This window comes from Balaenoptera physalus (genome assembly GCF_965194825.1).
Source record: "Balaenoptera physalus genome assembly, chromosome: 8".
Taxonomy (NCBI): domain Eukaryota; kingdom Metazoa; phylum Chordata; class Mammalia; order Artiodactyla; family Balaenopteridae; genus Balaenoptera; species Balaenoptera physalus.
The window spans coordinates 104,727,722-104,749,707 of record NC_138887.1 but is presented as its reverse complement, the minus strand read 5'-3'; the positions used below and the strand labels follow the sequence as shown (position 1 = coordinate 104,749,707).

The 21,986-nt window shown below is 37.0% G+C and overlaps 1 protein-coding gene across 2 annotated transcripts in view; it reads right to left on the bottom strand.

Moving 5' to 3' along the window:
* The window catches only part of EXOC4 (exocyst complex component 4), an 808,183-nt gene that overhangs the window by 458,297 nt on the left and 327,900 nt on the right, over window positions 1–21,986 (bottom strand). The gene's annotated exons all lie outside the window — the stretch shown is intronic.

Here is a 21,986-nt window from a genome sequence, read left to right as displayed (position 1 = left end):
CAGACTGCCTTCTATCACGAGATACTTCCACCAGATCGTTCTACTAATAAAAGGGGAGGGGCTTCCCTGGTGGCGCAGTGGTTAGGAATCTGCCTGCCAATGCAGGGGACACGGGTTCAAGCCCTGGTCTGGGAAGATCCCACATGCCGCGGAGCGGCTGGGCCCGTGAGCCACAACTACTGAGCCTGCGCGTCTGGAGCCTGTGCTCCGCAACAAGAGAGGCCGTGACAGTGAGAGGCCCGCGCACCGCAATGAAGAGTGGCCCCCACTCGCCACAGCTGGAGAAAGCCCTCGCACAGAAACGAAGACCCAACACAGCCAAAAATAAATAAATAAATAAATAAATTTCTTTTAAAAAAAGGGGAGAGATTCCTCTGAATAGAAATAATGTAACTATGAGTGAATATTCCAGTCCAGTGACACCAATAGACATCAAAATTAAGCATTTCGATGAACTAAAAAACCAATCTGAGATTCTTTTACCCCTGAAAAAACACCCCAATCACAAAGAGGCCTATGATAAAAAAAGAAAAGAACATGCCAAATAAATTATTTCTTAATTCAAAAACAAAAGCAGGGACTTCCCTGGTGGCGCAGTGGTTAAGAATCCGCTTGACAATGCAGGAGACATGGGTTCGATCCCTGGTCCGGGAAGATCCCACATGCGGAGCAACTAAGCCCGTGCGCCATAACTACTGAAGCCTGCGTGCCTATAGCCTGTGCTCCACAACAAGAGAAGCCACTGCAATGAGAAGCCTGTGCACCACAACGAAGAGTAACCCCCACTCGCCGCAACTAGAGAAAGCCTGTGTGCAGCAACGAAGACCCAACGCAGCCAAAAATAAAAAAAAAATAAAAAATAAAAAAAACAAAAACAAAAGCAGCATATCAACAAGGGAGAGGTTGGACAAGGGAGTCTACATCTGTCACATTTCTATTCACTGTTACCAGGACAATCTTTAGGGGATTAGTCCCAGGATCCGTGATTCACAGCAAACCTGCTTTCAAATGTATATTGACAATATTTAATTATATACTTTCTTGGCATAATCTGTATGTAGTTGATGCTTCTATAGAAGCTAAGAAAAAGGCTATTTCGCAAATGTCTATTCCTATCTGACCAGACGAAGGTTCGAGATATTAATAAGTCAACCCGATGATTAAGCTAAGACCCTTCACTGGTTGGAGATACAGATGCACTTCTGGCCCACAACAGGCTGTGGAGGAACAAAGGGATAAGATGGCAAAGTTGTAAAGATGCTTATTTTCTTCTGAATCAGACTCAATTTTTTTTTTGTTTTTTCGCTTCTGTCTCCTGAATTATGAATTCTTGGAACATTGGATGGACACACATGTAAATACTGAAATATTTTCTAAATGATTTTCTAATTATCTGCCTTTTTGGAAAATTTACAACATTGATTCTCTCCATTAGTGCAGATAATAGAGGGTACACAGCACCTAGATGATTGGACAAGTGGGAAACTACAGCACCCTCGTTTCACTGAAGAAGAAAACAAGTCTACACAAATAACAATACTTTAAAATAACATAGTTGCTAAATGTCCAAATTGCTTTTGCAATCACACTCTCATCTGAGCCTCACAGTAGTGTGTTACTAAAGCAATTGATGAGAAAATCAAGATAACAAAGGGTGTAGCACCTTGCCCAAGATCCCTACAGATGGTTAGTGGTTTAAAACAAACAAAACTGCTAGGCAATGCAAGGAATGTTGTCAAAAGTCAAGGGAGCTGTCTAGTTTCCAATATCTGTCCTATAATTAACTAGTAATGTGATATTTAGGGGAAATAATGTCAAGTTGGAAATGGATAACTAACAAGAACCTGATATATTAAATAAATAAATAAATAAATAAAATTAAAAAAAAAATAATGTCAAGTTGGACATGAATTTGTACTTTGTAGAGTAAGAATCATACCACGTTTTCTCCAAATATCTCATCACAGATACCAAAACAAATGAAATAATAAATAAGAGGTAGGCTTTTGGACACAAGAGAGTCCACATAATTTCAACATTTAACATCAAGCTGGTTCCCCTTTAAGGTTTCTGGAAACTCTTAGATTCTAAAATTCCTCTCTCAGTTCAGGCTGTGATAGTTTTGCCTCAATGACACCCAGAATGGTCAATATGACTATCTTTGGTTTGAGGATAGTCTCTTAATCACTATCCCCCAACTCTACTTGTTGGAAAAATATTACTTATTTTTTATCTCATGTACAGCTAGGCATCACAGGAACTTTTTTGATAAATGCATTTTAAGAAATTATTAAATTCTACTACATCTTTATGTAACCACATAAAATGTGGATTCTGATAGGAAATTAAAATGCATTTATTCTTGTTTTAATATTTAATGAGACTCAAACAAAACCGGTTTATTTTTGTTTGCTTAATAATTTATTTTGTATATTGTTTTTAAGATGTATATTTTACTATGTTTGCTCTAATACGCTTGCTCATCTATTATAGAAACACACTGTTACAAGAATTTTGGAAAAGTGAGGTATAGGAGTTGTGACAAGTGGATGTAGAAAGAAAAGAATTGTCTTTTAAAGCCAATCCTTCAATGTGTGGGAAACGCAGAACTGAAGAATCTAAAACCAGGAGGGCTGCCTATAATTCAAGAGCTTCCATCCGTAAAGATCTTCTCTGATTATATAGATCTGACCACTGAAGTTCATCAGCTATTCTTCTCAATTCTGACTCCCAAAGATGAGCTGATTCCCATTATATAATTACATACACATTAGTAATTCAAGGAGCAAGATGGCCTATGGCTGAAAGATTTCTAGCTGGATTATCTCAGGCTCTGAAGGTTATGCCTGCTGGGTAAGGATCGCCAGAGTTAATTTCAGATAGTGAACTGGAGATACCCAGGCTAAGGAAGAAATGCCAGCGTCTACAACCAGAACAATAAAGCAGCATCTCCAAGCTTGCCTTGACAAATCTCTTCTTGCCTAGATGTTATACATTCTCCTGCTTCACTTGTACAATACTTACCTATAGCACAGACGTGGTGATTGTTTAGAAAAAGTGGTACTTTTTCTCTCCTGTGTTTCACAACAAACGAAGCCTGAGAAGAATTACTGAGACCAAACTGAGAGACTTTCCTAATTATTTGAAGATGTAAACCCTTTGATTAATATCTATGTAGTAGTTGGATGGAACTTTCAAGGCCTCATTTTTTCCTAATTTTTTGAAGATGTAATGCCTTTGATTAATATCTACGATTTTTGAAGGACTCTCTAGGAAATCTCAAGTGTGTACATTCCTGCATGCAATATAGTGGCCGAAAGGGAATGCTTTCCAAAGGCTTCTTAGGCTGCAAAGAACTCAAGTCCAGATCTTGACATACTTTTGTTTGGCCAAAGAATAATCCCAGCAGGTGAATTTTAGAGTTTGGAATGGGAAAAATGCAAAAACTGGTTAGCACACTCAACAGACCCAAGAGACTCAAATTATATTCTCAGGATACAACGTCACTGCCACACATCTTTGTATCTGAATCCACCTTGTTGCCACAGCGCAGGGCAAATGAAAGCAAACGAGCCAATTCTCAAACCTATATTCATTAAATCCTCCAAAACCAAGTGTCATCTTTCATAATCCAGTCAGCTGCCAGTTCTGTCCAGCAGTGTACAAATCTAAAAGAACTCATGTCTGCAAACAGTTAAATAAGCCCCTTAACAAATTCGTATCAGCAACTTAGTTCTAGAAGGTGTACTTTTCAAACAAATATATACAGTGTTAAAAATGAAGGAAAAGAGGCAATGTTGCTAGGAAATAATGACTATATATTTTTTAAATTAGTAATTAAAATGGAATTACATCAAAGTAGCTGAAATGGGAGCAGAAAAGTGCTAGGCCTTCATTTCCTTTTTATTTGGACCTCTTATTTTATATAAAACAAATAGTAGAGAATGGCAAAAAAAAGGCAATCTTTGTTACTGTTTTACTTAATGGCTAATAAATGATTATTCTCCCACACAGAAAACCATAAATAAGCAAGCCAGAAATACTGAGACAAATGGCATTTTGTTTGTGTTTTAGGATGCTATTTAATATTTTAAAAGGATGGAGTGGGAAGGGTCAGGTAAGGAAAGAGAGAGAAAAGAAAATCATTCATTTTGTGTATGTGGTATTTAATTTCCTTTCGGGATTGAACTGAGGATCTGGATCTCATGAATCTAAATGCCGCCACATGGCCCAGTTCCTAATGATTGGTCTATTACACTATAGTTGGATTTATTTGAACAATTAAATGGCTTGTCCAAAACAGAAGGCATACCTGCCTTCCAGTAGATAAAATACACTAATTCCCTTAGGGGATGAATATAGGGCAAGAACACAAAGAAGTGTGCCTAACAATGGTAAAAATGTCAGGAAACAGAAAATGTCAAATCCCCAAGGGAAAAACAAGCTCAAACTCTGGTTGGAGTTCAGGTACCACTTTTCTGTGTGATTAAATCATACTCTACAGTCCACCCGAGGGGAAAACAACGGCTCGAACTAATCAAAGTGTAGTGTTTGGTGAATTCTCTTTTTTCAAAGTTCAAAACAAAAGCAAAAGCAACAACATAGCTTTCATGTCATTGTTGGCAGGAAATTTAACTCTTCTCAGGATAACTTTTCTTTGGAAAAAACTGAATCAGAAATGAGAGTTGCACGTTTCTGAGTCCCTCTTTCTGATTCCAATTTCCTGCCTGGTAGGCTGGAAGCTAAAGAAATATGGAGGACAAATTTAACTGTTAATTACATATTCAAGCCATCAACTGATTTTGCTGATGGGTTCAAACAACGATGCTAAAACTTGGACATTTTACTTGATGATTTTTGTTCAGTCTGACCTGTAAACACCTTGTAAAAGACAAATGATTTGAATAAAATTGTCTGCAGACTCCTCACCTTTCCAAGGCCAGTCTAGTTCAGTTTCAGCGTGAGCACTGGAGTTTCACTTAGTTCTCAGTGCAGGCAATTTCCCCTAAGAGGTCCAATTTTCATTATGAAACTCAAAGGCACTGCCATCCTCATTCAAAGTCTCCAAAGCACCATAAATAACGCCTGATGGAGGCAACTAGTCTTTATTCTTCTGGTTGATTTTGCAATCATAAGTGTCTGGCCTAATAAAAGTTAGATGAAACAAGTATTAAATATTTAACTTTCATGGAATCCCATCAACCTCCTCTTGGATATGAAGGCCTTGCCTTTTGCACCACTTCCAGTTATATTTTGATATTGCATCAATTCCTTGTCAGGATGATATATTTTCACTGCAATAAAAGTGGGGTGAGGAAAAAAGAGAGCTAATACAAATGTATTCCTCAGTGCAAGGAGGCTGGTAATGGAGCTGGGGTCTAAACACACACTTCTAGGCAAACAACAATGCGTCATAGACTAAGTACGAGGATTTTGTCAAGTGTTTCAGGATTTCTAAAGAGAAAACTTCTCAGAGAGGCCTTCCCCAGCTACCCTAGTTAAAATTTCCACCTTCCCCGTTGATATTTCATGTCTCCCTTTTCTTTAATTTTCCTCCTTCACATTTATCATTATTAAAACATTATACATTTCTTATGTTGTTTATCATCCATCTCCTCTTCTAGAACATACGTTCCACCACGGAAGGGACTTTTGTCCGTTCTGTTCACTGCAGCATCCTCGCTGCCCAGAGAAGTGCCAAAGAAACTATTTGTTGAATGAATAAATAAATGAATGAAATGAAATGACCCAGAGGGACAAAAATCAGAAATATTAACTACTGTGCTTCACATTTCACTTTACTAATTAAACCCACACAACAGCCTATTTTACAAATCAGGAATCTGAAATTCAGAAAAATATGTTGTTCAAAGTTACTCAGATAGTAGGTAGCTGCACAAGGATTTACACCAAGTTCTTTATGCAGCACCACAATGCCTCCTCTTCAAAGAAGAAATGAGACTTGAATTGCTGAGTTGGGCCTTTGTGTGAGTGAGGAGTGAAGGTGGTAATGGAAACAGCATAAGAAAAGACAGGAATGAAAATTCAGGAGCATCAAATATTGCAGAATGGCAAAAACCTAGAATTTATGCAGAGATTTATATTCAAAAAGATAAATTAGGGATAGACTCTGCAGGGCCTTAAATGTCAGGACCTGTCTTTTTACAAATGAACACTTTCAAACTTTATTTTTCTTAAACAGTAGAGCTTTTCTTTGTCATTTGAAAGCTTATATAGAAATCTGATATATTAAGTAGATAAAAGTCTGAGAGAAAATTCTAGAGACAAGAAGGTAGGTTAAGAGAAAACTGCAATGGACTACCAACAAAGGCCTGAAAAACAATGATGCAAGTGGAAAAAAATAACAAATGCCAGATTTGAAGAGTATTGTAAAAGAAAAAAAAAAAAGAACTTGGTGACAGATTAGGCAAAGATAATTGCCAGAGAGGACTAGCAATTTTGGATTCCAACTACATTGAGAATGCTGTTATCTTGAGGGAAAAAGGAAATTTAGGAAGAAGGGGGTTTTGAGGACTCTCACTTTAGGTGAGTGTGGTCTCCATATATCCCTTCATGTCGAGGCCCCCAAGGTTCTGTTCCCCAGTTCTTTGTTGTTCTTCTCCTCTCCCTGAACGATCAAATACGCAATCACGGTATCAACTACCACCTGAATACTAATAACACCCAAACACATGTATGGTCCTGACCTCTCTCCCAAGCTCCAGATTTCACCTGAGTACCTCATACATTTCAAATTCAACAATCTGAACTCACCTCTACATCTGGCCTTCTTCTGTCAAAGCTAAACCTTCTACTACCCAATTTCCCATGCCAATGGTCATCTCACACTTCTCCCTGTCCTTTATACCTTCTCCTTCCTACACCCAATCAGTCAAGAGGGAGTGAAAAAGTATTTTCAATTTTACTGTATACTTTTCTGCATTATTTGAGTCTATACAGTAAGTATATGTAACTCACATAGCTTAAAAGCCATACATTTAACAGAAAATAACGTGTTGATGAAGATGTAGAGAAATTGGAACCTGTGTGTGCTACTGATGAGAATGTAAAATGAAAAACAATATAGTGATTCCTCAACAAATTAAAAATAGAATAACCATACGACCCAGTAATTCCTCTTCTGGTATATATCCAAAAGAATTGAAAGCATGGTCTCAAAGAGATATATGTACAACGATGTTCACAGCAGCATTATTCACAATATCCATATATGATTACTTACATAGCTAAAAGCAGGAAGCAACTCAAATATCCACCAGATGAATGAACGGGTAAACAAAATGTGGCATATACATACAATGGAACATAATGCAGGTTTAAAAAGGGAGAAAATTCTGACACATGCTACATGAATGAAACTTGAGGACACTATCCTAAGTGAAATAAGCCAGGCACAAAAAGACCAGTATTATATTATCCCACTCATAGAGACTAGTCAAATTCACAGAGACAGAAGGTAGAATGGTGGTTGCCAGTGGCAGGGAGAGGGGGTAATAGGGTGTTACTGTTTAATAGGTACAGAGTTTCAGTTGGGGAAGATGAAAAATTTCAAGAGATGGATGGTGGTGAATGTACTTAATAACACTGTACTATACGCTGGTTAAGATGATAAATTTTATGTGTATTTTACCACAATTAAAAAATTTTAAATTAAGTCAATGAAGCAATTCAAGAGACCCCAACTACCTAGTAATGATAAATAGTAGTGCTTAAAAAAAAAAAAAAAAAAAGAGTACTTAAGCACCAGAAGATATTCATACTATGTCTATGCCTTATTCTATAATCAAGAATGGTCTTTTCTTATGCAAAGAAATGATGCATTACAAGAATAAACAAATTATTTACTGTCAGGTACTACATTTCCATTTCAGAAACAAAAAGCCAACTTATTATACTCTATGCTAAAGCATCCCTTCACTGTTAATCAAGTTTAAATAAAACTCTTTATGGATGGCTGGAGACCTAAAAGTGAAGTATCAGTATACCATTAATATTTTAATTGAACCATGAATATTCATAGCCATTTATTTCTTTAAAGAACAAGATAACTAAATTATTCTAATATGCAAATTTCAGTCCTGACAAGGTATCTTACCTTCATCTACATTACAAAAACCAGTGCATTTTGAGCCCATTCATTATTTATGTAATCCTAGAGTTTTCCGGGTTATTATGAGCTATTGAACATCAGCAGCATTTTCTCAGATGAGGACAGAGTACTTGTGGTGTTCCAAAGTCATTTTGCCCTAAGCCGCCTGGAAGAGTTGTATTTGCTTTTTTCATGACTCCAAACTAATTTCAGCGCCACCCCCAACACCTGTTCTTCACTACAAGCCCAAGGGAACAAGGAGAAGGCAATGTTATTAAAGATTTGTTTCTTTGGTTTCTTTCAATGACCTGGGAAACTCCAGCTCTAACATTGCAAAGAATGTTTAGAACTTTGACAGCTACGCCAATGGTCTTAAAAAACTAATAGTTCATCACTTCACTTTTCAATTATAAAAAAATATATGCAAGCTGACTGATAATCCCCCAAAGTGAAGCAACTCATTTTGATGCAAAGGTACACATAACCTATTAATCCAAGGAGCTACCCAAAGTACCTCACCATATCAGGATTATATGTATTTTAAATCATCTTTTTATTTCAAGTGAGCCAAGATGATAAGAAATATAATGGCTATGAGAAATTCTAGTGCTAATTTTGAGATACAAAAATATATCCCAAGTTAAAAAACCATGTGACTGGAGAATAAGAAGTCGGATGTTTAGTCGCCCAATAAATAATTAGCAATGTGGGAACAGGATTCAAGGATCTGGAGCATCAAGTAATGTAAAGAGAGTCCTTTCTATGGCTAAGAATGGCCAGGTAAATCATGAAAATCCCACTAAGTATTTGATGAGAGGTGAAACTGAGTTCAAAGGGAGAAATATGGCCAAAAGGGGGGATGATACAGAACCACAGCCTTCCTTTTCTTTGAATCCCATGTTACAATCCCATTATGAAAGATAAATACTACAATTTCAACAAATTAAGACAATATAAGAATAACAATATCAAATGTATATACTGTGTTGGGAAAATCTGTACCTATTGGGGGGATTACGAAAGGATCATCTGTACTATTCTGAAAATCTATAATTGCTACCATGCTCATTTGTCTCCAATTATGAACACATACTTTTATGATTTGATTGTGCTAGTATTTCACTATGCAATAATGTCCTTCCAAATAAACCAGATGGATCCATCTTAGTTTCTTCTTCCTATAGTCTGGTTTGTTTTTTCCTTTTTTGGGCCACGTGGCTTGTGGGATCTTAGTTCCCTGACTAGGGATTGAACCTGGGCCCCCAGCAGTGGAAGCACGGAGTCCTAACCATTGGACCACCAGGGAATTCCCTTGGATTTCGCACACACACACAATTTTCTGGGGGGAAGTCAGCAACTTCTTGACGTTTACAGGCAACTCATCCAGACTGCGAGTGCGGTAGGAAGCAGCACGATTAGAAGCAAGAGTACTGAGTAAAAACAAGGATATCTGGGTTCTTCTACAGACTCCATGACTTAAGTTGTTGTGCAATCTTAAACCAGTCACTTAACTTTGGGGCGGAGGGGGGGGGGGAGGGTCTCAGTTATCTCCTCTATAATGTAGACTAGACTTTGTCCAAGAGACCTTCTAACTTTATAATAATCATTGGAATAATTTGTAGGAACAGTTGGCTTAGGAACAGTTACAAGGTGATCCAGGAAATTACAAAGTGGCATTTTTATAGTTCAAAAATTTTTCATAAAGAAAAATATTATTAAAGGGGAAAAAAAGACAAATACAAATTTCTTACTTCATCATTTATTTCCTAGCTTCCTAAACTCTGATGAATGCATTAAGTAGACTGAATATTTAAGGGTGAGTGGAAGTAACATATTTTACTTTTCTAATCTAAAATATTATCCAAGCTTTAACAAAGATGTGTCCCAGCTCCATCATCTGTATAATTTATTCTTTTTGATTATGTTTACCTTTAAATTACATTGTGAAAGAGACTGCCAAGTCCAACCTTCTGTGCCTACAAGTATGTGAGCATCTTCCATTTATTAACAAATGAAAATATATATCCAACCTGGAGCATATTATCTTTTTCTCTCTCATTCATGCACTCACATGCACACAAATAGTGAATAATAGAACCAGAAAGTAAAAAAAAACAAATTAAGGTAATTTACCTTAGCATCTTTTTAGAATCAGAAATAAATGTCTGTTATCAGCATCACAAGAATTAGGTGTTACAAGAAGACTGTTGTACAATGCCAATGATTACACAAAGGCTGAATTAATGATTAACATGACTATGGATATTTTAAAGGTCATCCTCTTATTTGTCATCGCTGAAGTTAAACGCATGGATTAATTTGCCCTAAACCTCAAGGACCTCAATAAGCACTTGCTGTGTGATGAAAGGGCTCTGTGGGTGCTAAGGCCTCAGTTACCTCTCCAACAGGACACTGCAGTCCAACATTCTGTCTCCATGTTGGTAACCAGTCTTCACTGAGACGGTTTCACGGTCTCATTTCTTACTTGTGAATGTTTATTTTTCTACTGAGACTGCGTAAGATCACCTCTAATGTTATCAGGGTGGCGACTTTTCCTTCCCCTTAAGAAACCACCTTCATAGAGCTGGGATTATTGGGATCCCCTCCTTTGCTCATTTTGATTTTGCTGGTTGTAACTAAACTGGTCAAAGTAAGAGAATGTTTTCAATAATTCAAGCTCAACGAACAGATGCCCCCTATAAATGGGTTAAACGAGTTTTTTAAAAAGGCACAGGAATATACTACAGAATGGTAATTTGACTGTGACGGAGACAACAGATTAAAATTAAAGAGACAAGCCAACCAATCACTTTTCTTAAGGTGTGATCTGCCAATTATCTCAACCAACACAGATCCTAATATTATCATTCTAGGCCATATGTGTAATTCTCAGGCAAAAAATAAATCTTTTAACAAGTCTGTGAGAACTGTTGGCACCCATTCATGCCAGCCTGCACTAACATCTTGAGAATTTTCTCTACTCCAAAAAAATATATAATGAGGGGTAATGAGGGGGGAGTAGAAGAGGTGGGAGAGAACCTCGCCATAAATGTGATATAGTGTTAGGTTGAAAAAAGAGGTAAAGATCCAAGTGATTCTTTTTAAATTTGCTAATAGATAGTAAGAAAAACGCTGGCAGTGCTCACCACTCACAAGCTGAAGGAGTGTACGGAGGCCCAGAACACTTTCAATATTCACTGTGCCCATCTGTCAGCGACACAGTCACCGAACAGAACGGGCAATTACCAAAGCCCTTTTCAGTTATAATCTGTCAACCACATCTAGTCTTCCTGCCAAAAGAAATCAGAACTGAGGAATGCAGAAACAGACTGGCCTTATGGGACTGAGGAGAAGTTCATTTAAGATGAACCTGGAGGTGAAGAAAGGGAGGGGGAACATTAGAGGACTGTTATAACCCCTCCCCACAATATGTCTGAACTGTACACCACTGGGCATCAAAGCAGTGTGGAAGGAGAGAGGCACCAGTATGATATAAACCCACTTTGCTCTACTGTGCTTATCGTAACTTTAAATTCAAGAAATTGTCTACTCATTCCCAGAACTTATTCTTTCTGACACTGAACATACAAGATGGACCTCTCTCTACAGCTGTCCCATTCCTATACCCTACCACCAAAGCAGTAAAATTTTAAAATCGAGGAAACTATCAATTCACATAAACATGTATGAAATGTTTTCAACATCTAAAGCAGTATTGTATGTGCTATGGCTCCATAACTATCTTTGAAGGTGAAGGGGACCTCTTTTTAAAGTTAATGCTCTACTACAAGTCAACACCTCTCCTGTCCACTTTGTGATCAAGCTTTCCAGTCAAGATGTAAATAATGTGCCCTGAAAACACAGTACACAGAATGGATCAGAATTAGAGAGAACAGTAGGTGTACAGTAATGTGGGTGTGAGGTGATGAAGACTCGGACAAGGTGGGAAGAGTGAGATTGGGAAGCCACAAGAGGTAAATCTAAAGCAAAGAGGAAATGACAAGATTTGGTGACAGGTTAGATCTAGGAGATAAAAGAAATGTAGTACCTCTGAAAGTACATATAATGAATACATACTAACTTCCTTTTGGGGGGAAAAAAAAATCACTTTAAAACTTCTTAGGCTGAGAATTTTGCACATCTCTTTCTTTTCAACAAATGTGTATGATCATAAATACAATTATTTGATTTTTGGTGAGCACTTCACTGACCTACGATACGTTTGAATATAATACTCTTATAATATTCCTTCTAAAAACTTGCTTCTAACAGATTTGTTATCACCACTGAAGACAAAAGATAATATTTCAATTTCAAGAGGCTCCAAACCTTCAACAAATAGCATCTCCGCAGATGACATCTTTTCAGATGCATTTGGGTGCAAAGGCCAGAGGCAACGTTCTAATAAGAAGAAAAGAAGAGCAGCCAGCATGAGACAAGAGTACGATATTAACACGAGTTAGGACTTGGACATTTCAGAGAAGCCGTGGTTATGCTAATCACGAGCCTCATCTTTCATGCATGTGAAGAGCAGACATTTCAGGAGAAAGGCAGTGAGCAGCAGTGGCAGGTCAGCAACGCTTTTACACAAACTGACTGACAACAGAAAGAGCGAGAGCCCTGACCTTAATTATCCTTCAGAAAAAATAGCCACCTTACTTAGTACTAAAACCAGAGCAATCCACAAATATTTTTATTCAGTGTCTATAAGTGAGAGTAACGATAAGGTTATTTTAAAATGCCTGCTTTCAAGGAGCTTACAATCTAGTTCAAACGATTATAATCTAAATTGAGTGTAATTCTCTCCCTAAATATATCTTTAAAAGCGTATGTGTGTGCATGCATTGGTGTATGTGTATATAAATATTTAAATACTGTAGTTGTATACGGTTTTTATCTATGTAAAAATTGTTTCTATAATCATATATATGACTGTATATAATTATATACATATGTATACACACACATGCAGACACACACACACACTGTGGTGCATTCAGGAGCCAGAGGTACCTCTTCACATGCTACACACTTTCTACTTATTCACATCAGACACTGATTATAAATAATAATGTATAATCACCCACACTATTAATGAGGGCAGTAGCTTATTAGAAGTCTTACCTAATAGCCAATGATATTAAGAAGTACTTTGAAAACACAAAATGTCTTACATGTGCTACATAATAACTCCAATAATTATAACATGTAACCAAAGGTATTTTAAAATTTTCCAAGGCTGAAGAATAGCTTCTCACAGCAGAAGTAAATTCCCCAGCATCTTTAATTCATAATTAACACAGGAACATACAACCCTGAAGGCTACAAATCAAAACCCAGGTTGGCAGTTAAAGGCCCAGCTCTAAGTCCATGAAGTTCTACAGGACTGTGTGCTTTGGGGTGCATTACCATACTTTCCTGGGTCCCTAATTCCCCACTTATTAGAGTTGCCTCTGATGATTCCTCAACTGGATGCGCCCAAGTAGAGGACCAGGGGTGAAGACTTGGCAGAGGATAAGGCAAGCACCACCCTATCTCCACTATCTGTCACTGAAACTGGTCCTTCCTCCACTTTTCTAAGTAGCTCCATGGCTTATATGGACTGGTGCCAAAAAACCCCCAAAAAACTGGATTCCTATTTTTCTCTGTCCATAACTAGTCAATTCCCCTCTCCAGATCTCAGTTTAGAGACACTTTAAAAATGAGGTTCCTTCCAGCTCTAACATTCTCTGTAAACCTTTGAGTATTATATACATCAAAGACTAGTACTGGCTTTCTTTTATTAATCAGAAGCTCTAAAATCAACATATTAACTATATTCAAGATCTAATGTTCATGTATTATGACAGCCATATATGACCACACTCTTGTCTTCACAATTAGTATAGTTTTTTTTTTAATAAATTTATTTATTTATTTATTTTTGGCTGCATTGGGTCTTCATTGTTGTGCACGAGCTTTCTCTTGTTGCAGAGCACAGGCTCTAGGCGCACGGGCTTCAGCAGCTGTGGCTCGCGGGCTCTAGAGCGCAGGCTCAGTAGTTGTGGCGCATGGGCTTAGTTGTTCCGCAGCATGTGGGATCTTCCCGGACCAGGGCCCGAACCCATGTTCCCTGCATTAGCAGGCAGATTCTTAACCAATGCGCCACCAGGGAAGTCCCAAGTATAGTTTCAAATTACCCTACGTATAGTAAGTGCTTTATCATATGGTCATATCCTTAAATATTATCTTACAGTCTGGCTAGGGCTTCATGGTAGATGGAAGATATCTAACTGGAAAACTCAAAAATAATAGACTGTTTCCCCAAAACATTCCCCATCTTCATAGTGAAGAAGTGAGTTTATTAAATTGGAAATTTTCTAGTAGTTATGAACAGGAGGTGGGGTCGCAAGCCATTTTCAGTCACTATAGATCATATTCAGATATCACTAATCTTGGATTATTCATCAGCAATCAAAAGCATGCTGTTTCAGCGGGATGGCGTTTAGAGATGTCCCCAAAGTTTCCCCAGACTCCCAACGGCTATTCAAATCAGTAATATATCTTCCCTAAAGTTTACTATTTTATTTTACTAAAAGTGATTTTTGTATGCCAGAAGGAATTCCTTTTATTTTTTGTTTGTACTTCATTCTGCCATAACTTTTCAATGGCTAGAAATCTCTCATATACATACACAGAAACTATCAATTCCTTTTGTTTATGTTGTTCAAAGTAAAACGATTATCTAAGCAACTTGGTTGTTTATTATTCTTGATTTATTGCTATTTTTATATTGAGTAAGCTTGTACAAGCTTTTTTCCCGATGCTTATTGATTTTTTAGTTCCAGTTGTCTTTTCCAGGCAGGTTCATGTTTGAGCCTATTCAATTATTCACTGCTATGATTCAGATTTACTGTTTGCATCGCTGCAAATTTGGAACAGAAATTTAGACAGCATTCTAAGACAAGAATTTAGGCTTTAATGATGGGGAAACAAAAGAAAATAGACTGGAATGTTGTGTTAAAATACCTTTAAGCACAAACAAGTATGACCATTCGAATAACTGCCTGGTTGCTTTAATACCTCCTGAAAAAGTCTTCATTCGTAAATACTACTGCCTTTTCCATTAGATTCTCTCCATCAACTTCTAGTTCATTTTCAACCAATGGCTCATTAACGTAGAAAATCTCCACATCTACTTTCTTCGGTGCATCCTAGTTTTTCACTGAATTTCCTTCTAAAGGTATTAACTTTTATGAGTAATGTCTACACTCACTGGCTCCCTTCTGTCTGTTGACACTGGTCTGTATGGAACATCAAAGGGCTTATCCGGTCACTATTCTGAGTCACTCTTGTCTCTTGTGAACCGTTACATGACGCAGAGCCACAAAAGTAATCACTTAATAATCCCTGTAATATTGTACCTTAATTGTTGATATATTTAAGTTGGATCTTCCATAAGTTACTTAAAGGCAGGGTTCTGAAACGATTCTAAATCCTACTGTCTACGCGGGAAAGGCCACCTGGGATACTCAATAGGATAACGATTGGAAAGTGCAGAGAAAACAGTTTTTAAATTAGCACCTCTAAATAGTTTCAAATTAAATCATTTTTAAACATTAGTTATCATAATCTTATTTCTTTTAAATCCCTATTTAAAGGTGGCTTACGCTGGGCAATTTTACTTTGGTGATTAACAAGCCTATGTCCCGTGAAGCAGAGAATCATGCCTATTTTAGCTGCTTCCTAAATCTTGTTCCCAACCACTAGGTGGAATCAGCCACTTCACTTTCCACAACATGAAAACTATACATCAAAAAGGTGCTGAGGAGTAAGTAAAAGTCCTGGTTTCATCACTTTCTAGAAGGGAAACATGGCTGTGTAACATCTATGTGCTCCAGCTTCATGCAGGATGCAGACCACTCATCTCATGGGGTGGCACAAGCACCATCTTCATCTGAGTGGATACTTAAAATGTAGATTCTTAGGCCCAGATACCAGACCTGCCGAAGCAGAATCTGAGGGTGGAGATAAAGAACCTGTACTTTTTTTTTTTTTTTTTAACCAAGTATCACTTGGGGTGCACTGAAAATCGAGAACCACTACGGCAAAGGAGCAACATGTGCTTAAAAACACCAATAAAGCAACTCAGAGAACTTGACTGTTAATCACATCTCTGCCACCAAATGGGCTGGTACACTGAGAAAAAAAAAACCTGCTTTAGGTTATACTCTCATAAACTCTAAAATGTGGCTGAAGTGGATGATCATTAACTGCTGAGGCTGGAAGACCTCAGACTCCCAATCCCCAGTCTAAAGAGACCTGGCAACCTAGTATGAAAAGTCTGCAGAGGTTCTAAATACATGAGGTCATCAGTACTCACACAGTGTCATCTACTACACATTTCATACTGGGACTAGTAACTTGACTTCTATAGACCAAATTTGAACTGTCAAATATTTCCACTTAATCCACAGAGGCCTTTCCTGCCAGCTCACAATTCAAATTCAGCAACATTGCCATCTTGGTACAGAGGAGTTATACAACTATTTGATATTTTATTGGATTTTGTCATTATCTTATAAAAATGAGTGGTGAAAAGAAAAAAGTGTGTACACTGGTGATCAGCATAGGTCTCATAAACAAATTCGAGTTGAGATAGAGATGTAAAACATTAGTTGTGCAAATCTCTAACAGCTGCCACACGTATGCAGGGAGAAGCCTGGAAACTTGAGGTTTCATTTACAAAGGAAAAGAACAGTATTAATCTTCACGCGTGAAATGTAGAAGACTGCCAAAAAACTGAAGAGTTATTGGATATTTTATACTTCTTTTGGCTCTCTGGGAACAAAACTTAATGCCCACCATAATTTCTGTGTGTGTGTGCACACATATACACACACACACATATATATTTGAAATATAATCCACATATATTTTGGGGTTTTCCCCCCCAATACTGAATCTTCCTCATTCTTTATTCTCTTATTAACACTGAGTTAATGCATGTTTAACTACAAAGTTACCTATCTCTACTCTACTTTGGAAACAATTTGGTATCTTCTCTAGTTGAAAATAACTACCTTCTGGTGCCTGATATCAAATTTCATTCACTTTTCTGAAGCTTATGTCATTTCTTCCTACTTTCAAAACTTAAGTTGTTCTCTTATCTCTTATGCCCTTTAGACGTATCTCATATCTTTGTTGTTCCCTTCATTCAAGTCCTGTAGAGCGACTGAAAACCCACTACTTGCTTTCATCAATTGTACCAAGTGTTAAATATTTCCTCATATGATTAAGCTTCTTTTTCTTTATCACCTCACAAGTCATTCTATCACCTTCCTACTTATCCAAGGCTCTATCTTATTATACTTTGGCCTTTTAAAAACTCTTTATTAATTATTCCTGGTTCTCAAAGGGAGTTCCAAAATCATAAAGTTGGTATGTTATTGTTCTTACATTGCCATCCTCTCCATCTTGAAAACTGGCTCTCTCAAGTTAGTTTCCCTAGTCCTCTTGATTAATTTTTTTTTCCTACACAAAAAAAATCACTGGGGATGCCAAACTTATTATAAATGTGAATCATATCATCAATCTATTCACGCCATACACTGAACACTCTTATAACTCAGACTGTACCTCTTCTTCTAAATCAAATTTGCAATAAGCATCTTATAAATATAAATTGTTTTAAGACACTAATCACTTAAAAATTAGTATGGCTTACACATTTCCTTATGAATCCTGTCCTTTCTTATACACACTTAATCACTCTTCTTTTTTGCATTCCCAAACATCTCTACCATTATATTATACCTGTCATGCTTTTTTATGTGTAATTTGTTTTGGCAATCCTATCTACTCTACTAAGCGATAAGATGCCCTGTAAGAGGGTATCTAGCAAAGTTCCTTGCACATAAATGGAACTCAAAATAAATTAGTTGAATTAGTGAGGTCAAAGCAGAAGTCAAGATGTTCTCATAATTTATATTTAATTTCCAAATGCATTAAAAATTTTAATGTAAAAAATTATAAAATTAATGAAAGAAATCATGAGAAAATTCCTTATAGTATAACCATATAGTGCATATATATAATTTATATTACATAATTTATAATATGAATTCCTCATATTGTAACCTTATAAGCCAGCAGAAGTCTTTTATAGCTGTGTCACAAAGAACCCATAAGAGAAAAGCTTAATATATTAAATAAAATAAAAATCAAATATTTCTGATGACAAAAACTATGGTAAGGAAAGTCAAAAGATAAATGGAAAAAAGAAATTGGAAACTCATATCTCAAAGTCCTAAATTACCTGATAAAGAATTCCTACAAATCAATAAAAAGGGGAAAATGATGCAATTAAAAATTATTCAAAATACAATGAACAGTTCACAAAAAAAGAAATACAGAAAGTTCTTAAATGTATGAAAAAAAGTGTTGAACTTCACAAGAAAAAGTCAAATTCAGGGCTTCCCTGGTGGCGCAGTGGTTAAGAATCCACCTGCCAATGCAGGGGACACGGGCTCGAGCCCTGGTCCAGGAAGATCCCACATGCCGCGCAGCAACTAAGCCCGTGCACTACAACTACTTAGCCTGTGTTCTAGAGCCCGCAAGCCACAACTACTGAAGCCCATGCACCTAGAGCCCGTGCTCCACAAAGACCCAATGCAGCAATAAATAAATAAGGAAGGAAGAAAGGAAGGAAGGAAAGAAGGAAGGAAAGAAAGAAAGAAAGAAGGAAAGAAAGGAGGAGTCAAATTCAAACTAAAACAAAACACTTTTTTACATATCAGAATCGGAATGAATCAAGAGTTTGGTAATATAATGTGCTGATAAGAATGTGAAGAAATAGCATCAAACAGAGCTTAGGTAAAGTTTAAATTGGCCGCTGCCACAATAGATGGGCATACTGCCACTACAGTGGGCATTATGGCAGTGTCCATCAAAATCACAAATGTATATACCAACCGACCCACAAACTCCACTTCCAGGAATTTATCTTTCAGATATATTCACACATGTGCAAAAGGACATTCATATTGCAGCTCTACTTGTGATAGCAAAGGATTAGAAACAAGTTGAATGCCCATTAATAGGGGATTAGTTACATAAATTATGATACATCAATACAATGAAATACTCTTTCATCATAAAAAAGAATAAGAAAGAAAACTCCATGATATACTAAATTAAAAGAAAACCAATGTTCAGAACAGTATTTACAATGTGGTACCATTTATGTAAAGTAAGAGAGAAAAGAATATAAATATATTTGCTTATTCATGCAAAAAGTATTTTTGAAACAAAACAGAAGAAGCTTATGATACCAGTTGCCTGTGAGAAAGCTGACAGGGTGGTTGGGGTTAAAGGTTGCAGGGAGATGTTCACCATATATATTTTTAAACTTTGTAATTCTGAGGCATGTGAATTTATTACCTATTTACATTGACTTTTTAAAAATAGAATTTTTTTTTTAAGGTAGCACAGTATATCAAAAGGTTCAAAAGAAAGAGGAAAAAAAGTCAAGTGACTTTATTCTCACATCAGCACTTTAAAAAAAATGCACAAATATGTAAAAGCTTTTCCATTTTTCCTTGACATTCTGTATGATTCTGTATATAAGCCCAGGTTTGTTGTTTAAAATATTTTAAACCTTTAGTTTAACATAAACCCATAAAAACATAATCTTCCAATATAACAAGATTACCTACAGCTAACCCTAAAATCTTTAAAACATAGTTTATTGAAAATGTTTGCCAATGGCAGTCATTCTTCATTCTTTCCACAAGTATTTACTGAGTACCTATTATATGGAAGACACTGTTCTAGATAGTAAGGATAAAACAGAAGAAACTAAGCATGGTTCCTGCACTTGTGGAGCTAATCTGGTGGGTAATAAACCAAGTAACTAAGTTTAAATATGCATCTTTAATCAATGCATATAGATTATGAAAACTAAACAAAAACTTGATTTTTGGTCAAGTTGGTCAAGAAAACCAAACAAAACTTGGTTCTGAGGATTTATTAGCAATAGCTTAAGAATTTATCCACCAAATTGAAGATCTGAGTTTTGTTAATCCTAACCCCATTTTAGCCGACCTTTAAGTGTTGACTACATGCTAAGCCATGCTGTATGTGTACTCTCATGCATCATGCTCACAAGCACCCTATGAGATAGTATTTCCACTGTACAGATGAGAAACTGAATCTTGGAAAGGTCAAATAACTGTAACTCTAAAGCTCATGAAATAACTACTCTCACATACTGCCTCTTGTGTGATTAATTTCTGGTCTCTGACTTAAAGAGAAAATATAACGTACAGAGGAGTTTAAAGTTTGGCCCTTGGCCCTCTCACTCCAAATCCAAAATATAATTCCTGGCATTAAAAGGCTATAAATCTGAAATTCATGAAGATATGGCTAAATTAAAATCATGCTAAAAAAAGATGGAATCTATTATCTTCACTTCATTTAGGCCAATGCATTTACATACCTGCATAAATGATGACTTCATATTCCTTATTTTAAAAAATTACACAATATATCTATAGCCCCCACTGAATTGTCACTATTTAGATACTAACATTACTGCATTCTATCTTTGACATCTATCCTTTGCGCTCGCAGGGAACTTTATCTATATCTTGTGCTACAGTTATTTAAAAACAATTGTCAGCACAGTCCTCAGTGTCACCCAAGGCAGTACTGAGAGGGTCTCAAAGTGTGGTCCTGAACCAGCAGCAGCTGTATCATCTGGGAGGGAACTCATTTAACATGCAAATTCCCAGACCCAAAGAGACTAGAGTTGCCACATTGAGCAACATCAAAACAAATGAGATGCCCAGTTACATTCAAATTTCAGATAAACAACGTATTTCTTTTTCAGTGTAAGCATGTTCCAAATACCACATGTGACATGCTTTAAATATCAGCTGCTGTGTATCTGAAATTCAAATTGAACTGGGTATCCTATATTTTATCTGGCAACTCTACACCAGATTTAAAACCTATTGAAAACCTTGGACGGTGGACCCCAGCAATCAGTTCTGAAATGTCCTCAAGGTTAATTCTGATGCGCGCTTGAGGTTTGAGAACCACTGGCTCAGACTTAACTCCCTCCCTGAGCCATTTCTAACCAAGTCTGGATCTAAGTTAACTCCTTTGGGCGGCCAGCATCTGTTAACAGCCAACATTTCCATTGAACAATATGGCCCAGGCACCATTTTAAGTACTTTCTTAAGGCCCATAAACAACCCCATGCGGCAACTACTATTATTAACTATTATCATTTCACAGATGAGAAAAGTAAGAAGAAAAGAGGTTAAGCCCAGGATCCAGCAGGCTTGGGAGAGCCCACCCAGTTTATGATCTTCCCTATCGACTCTACCACGCATGCCCAATCCTTGAGATTAGCTTCTCCCTTGGCTCCTAATTAGCTCCCCTTTGCTATGGTTCTGAATGGGAAAAGTCTTTCCCAGGGTCACTAACTGGGATTCTAATTCAAACTAAAAATGGTACAACTGGGCACCCCAATACTACTACTCAGATTAGAGATTTCTATTGCAAGTCCCCACTCACCAGATCAGAACCCTGGGTTATCTGTAGTTGGCTGGGTGAAACTTGAGTTCATGGAACTCCTTGAATACTGCAATTCAGACAGCTAGAACTGACCTTAGCAACCTCAGCTCGCAGGCCTCAACTTGCAGTCCCATAACAACCTGTGGCTCAGCCCTAGGTTAGGATGTAATTCTACTCGCAGTGACTTGCTATAATATCTCTTTCCTCTTTGTCCTCACATTACATGTCAAAAGCCTAACATAGTACAAACCTCGAAACATTATTAAATGAATAGTGAAAATCATCCTGTCTCCTACAAGTCGCTCACCAAAAC